Here is a 4,245-nt window from a genome sequence, read left to right as displayed (position 1 = left end):
AATGAGTTACATAAAAATAATACCTCAAACAAGAGTAGAAATATATATATAGTATAATAAAATTAAGTTTAAACTTCTATCAATAAACTAAAATCTATAGCAACGTAAAACATTTTTAAACAAGTTGTTGCTCTTTAAAAGTAGGTTTATTAATCTACCCTTTCATCCTATCATATCTAAACTATCTCCTTTTCTTATTTAGAAAGAGACTGCATTTACAATCAACGTGTTTTAAATAAAAATATTGGTTTTTCTTTGTCTCACACCAGAGGGCTCTTTTGATATAGGTCAGAAAAATCTCTCATCTTTTCTTTTAGCAATATGCTTGGGTTTAGAGAAAGAGTGAGTCAATTCCATATCCAAAGCCAGCTTGGTATATTTGGGAATTTGGGCGTAGCTTCTCATACTACTTCATTGCTGGATGAGGGTACTGTAATCTTATGGGGACATAAAGAAAATTTTAAGATTATGGGATAGTCCTTGAAGCTGTATTGTCTGAGCCAGTTGCCTTGAAACTGTTCTGGATGTTGGATCATCTGGGCCATGGTGTCATCAAAGACCTTTCAGGGGGTCTTGGCTGGTCAAATCTGATGTATCTTAATCTGGAAAAAATCTATAACCTCTTGCTTTCTGTGGAAACAAAAGCAGAGCCTCCTTTCCAAAGCAACATATCCTTAGAACCAAATTTTGAAGTCAAAATACCTTTAAAATATACATATTGGTTTAACTCATCTGCCTTTACAATCAAATGTCTCTCTGCAGTTAAAAATCTCAAAGACAATGTAATCCAGACTCTCTGTATAATATCTATCTTTGTGTGGCTTATTTTTTATATTACTTTTACTTTCTCTTTAAAGCTTTATTTTTTAAAACCATTTCTTTATATAACTGCATATATGACTTTTTTTCTCTCTTCCAAGCCTACGTACACTTTTACACACATTGTAAACCCTTTAAGGGTTTATCCCATCTGCATCTGTCTTATTGTGAATCTATTGCTTTAGACTGCAGCCTTCTATGCCATTGCTTCAAACTGTAGCATTCTCTGCCCACCTTAGCTCCCCAACATGGTGGAACTTTTTGCTTTTATGACTATGCGACATGTCGCCTCCTGTCAGCACCAATCTACTTCAGAAGATATGGGTACTGAAGAAACTGCATATGGAGTTAACTTTCATTGTGGCAAAAGTTAGCCACTGGACAACAAAGTGTCCTCGAATTGACTGCTGACAAACAGGACAAAACGGACAGACAGGACTGCCGATTCTTGCCAAGACAAGTGTGGTTGTGGCTTTAGCAAACAGGCATCCTCTGAGACCAGGACAATATGGCACCATCTCTGAAGTGACCTTTGCAATCCGGAAAAGGTACAGTGCCCCTTTTTACGAAGGCAGCTGAACAGGCAGTGGACCAATGGCTTCTGATGTGCAGTGGAACAGTAGCTGAAACAGTTATTCTTGAAAGAGTAGCTAGGCTAATGGAGTCTAACCTCTCCATGGTAGACTGGCATTTAATAAAAGAGATGAAGCCACCCACAAGCCGGGAAGAATGGGATGCAGAGAAGAACAGGATGCCGAGATGAACCCACCCACAAGCCAGGAAGAATGGATAGCTGAATTCCAAAAACACCAAAAATTTCCAGAATTTAAAATCCTGAATCATGACAGGACACTGATGGAATTCAGGTTTATCTGGTACATGGACTACTCTCACCGAATATGAGGTCAAACTGTAGGCCTTGTGTACATCCTACTTCACAAATGAGTCTGTCAGATATGCTAAGCCTATAGGCTGAAGATGATGCCACATTGTTGCAGAGAAACCTCAGGTGACTGTCCTGGCAGCTGGCTATTTCTGTCAACTCAATTTTTTTGGAAGTCGCTTCTTTACACTTCCTGTTTTATTAGATAATATTATTTCTTTCTTGGGTCTCTGAGGGAGTTGAAGATTAGCTAGTTATAGTCATAGTTAGTAGAAGATTAGATAGTTATAGTTATAGTTTTCCTTGTTATGAATTTCAGAAAAGAAACTCACTAAAGAGGTGTAAGTGTATAAATTTCAAAGACAATATAAGATAGTTCTCTGTTAGTAATATAAGTTAGGATAAAAAGTGAATCAGGTACATTTTGGACTTAGCAAAACAGGATAGATAATGGAATATTTTCTCTGAGTTTGTCAAATGTCAATGTCAAATAGACTAGACATTGTTGAGGTATTTATTGCTTGTATATATTGTATATAGTTAATGTGGTGATATTTTATTTGTGATGAAATGTGATATTTTATTTTTATGTTAATAAAGTTGCCTGGAGATCAGAGGTCAAATAGCTATTAAGCAGAAGTCTGGTGGTGGTAGCACATGGCCTTAGTCTGATCACATAACAGGCAGAGTCTCTGTGTGGTCAAAGATACAGTCAAGCGTGGTGACACGAGCCTTTAATCCCAGTACCAACCATAGAGACCTGGAGGTCTGTATAGACAGGCAGTGATGAGGAAGTCATGTGGCTGGGCTGAGAGCCAATGAGAAGGCAGAACAGAAAGGCAATAAAAACACAAGTCAGACAGGAAAGAACTCTCTCTGGGCAAGCTACTGCTGGTGGTAAGCTAAAGCTAGTCGTGGCTATCACTCTGATCTCTTTGGCTATTTCCTCTGTGTTTGGCTCTGTGTTTCTTATTTAATAAGACTGTTTAGAATTTCATCTACAATAGAGTCACCCAATCACAGATCAAAACTTTGCAGGAAAGACAACTGTATATGTCCTATTAGTTGACAGATACTTTTCCTTAGTCTATATACAATAAAGTACAGCTACTTACATTCTACTGAATATTATAATGGATGTTGAAATGACCTAAAGTATATGGGAGGGTATAAAGGGGTTACAAGCAGGCCTAGAGCACACCAATGGAATTTGGGAATACTGGACTTCTGGGAACCTACTAATTGTGGCTGTATTTAATGTTATCTTGCCCAAATTGTATTGTAGATGTGTCATTTGGAACTGCGCTTCACAGCTTTGCTTTCCTATTGGTCGGTTATGGTTTTCTGGAATTGTTTCCATTGGTTGCAAAGAGAAGTTACCTTGATGAGAAGTGAAGACTACATTTACCTGTGGGTAAAAAGACAAACATTTAGAAGTCTGTCCTCTCATCCTTTGCTCATTTGGTTTTCCCTCTCCCCATGGAGTTAATCTGTCCCATGGCTACCGCTGCTGATTCCTTCATTGACAGTATAACTGTGTTTCCAAGTTTTCATCATGTAATAGGGACCAACATCTCACTGGGGGCCTCATGGGCTCTTTGTGTCATACATGGACTGCTGAGGCACCTGCCTTGAAGACTGAGTGACAACCAGTCTTTGTCCTCTGGTAACAAACACCTATTCTAGGACCACTCAGGCTGTTGAGGCACCTAGCCTCAAGGACCAAGTACAAGGTTCTCAGTATCTCAGTTGTGATTTCGCTTGTTTACTATTTTAAAGCTCATTTATTAAATTCTGTTACACATAGTGTGTGATATATACATGCATATATATATGTATATATATATATATAATGTATGTGTGTATATAGGTAGAAATCACATAAACACATTTACAAAAAAAAAGCTTTATCAGTAGAATTAATCATAAGCCATCTGAGTTGAGAGAGAAAGCTTCCTTCAAAACAGCATCCATCTGTATTAAGGCTCAATTAATTCTCTTTGCCTGATCTGAAGTCTTGTTCACAGAGGGTATTCAATAAATAGATAAGGAAAGGAAACCCAAATGATTCTCTGAACATGCAGAGCCTCCTCCACAGTGGCTAGTCATTGAACTTCTGCTGGATGAAAACCTGCCTCTTGTGTAAATATCTCATGATAGCATTTCCCTAAGGGAACAAAGCATTTTAAGTTTGAATGCGTTCAGAAGAGATCTTTGCTCTCCTGTTGTGTGTGTATCTCTTGACTTCACTATCCCCTCTTATAACTCATCCCAGTGGCTTCCCCCAGTTAGCATGCCTGTTTGAACCATGAATTCGTTTACTCAGCTTGAAGCTCATGTCCAAGAGCTCTCTAATGGTCTCTAATACTTTATTTTGAAACAGTATTCACATATTGCCCAGGTGGTCTTCAGACTCTCTTAGCCTTTCAAACAGATTCAACTCTGTCATCACCACAGTGGACTCTAATGTAATTATTTTTAAGATGAAAATTAAGTTGTACTACATTTGTATTGGGCAAGAAAGAAAGATTAATATTTCTTGG

The sequence above is a fragment of the Peromyscus leucopus genome, chromosome 10 (genome assembly GCF_004664715.2).
Source record: "Peromyscus leucopus breed LL Stock chromosome 10, UCI_PerLeu_2.1, whole genome shotgun sequence".
In the NCBI taxonomy this organism is placed as follows: domain Eukaryota; kingdom Metazoa; phylum Chordata; class Mammalia; order Rodentia; family Cricetidae; genus Peromyscus; species Peromyscus leucopus.
This window is presented reverse-complemented; position numbering follows the sequence as displayed.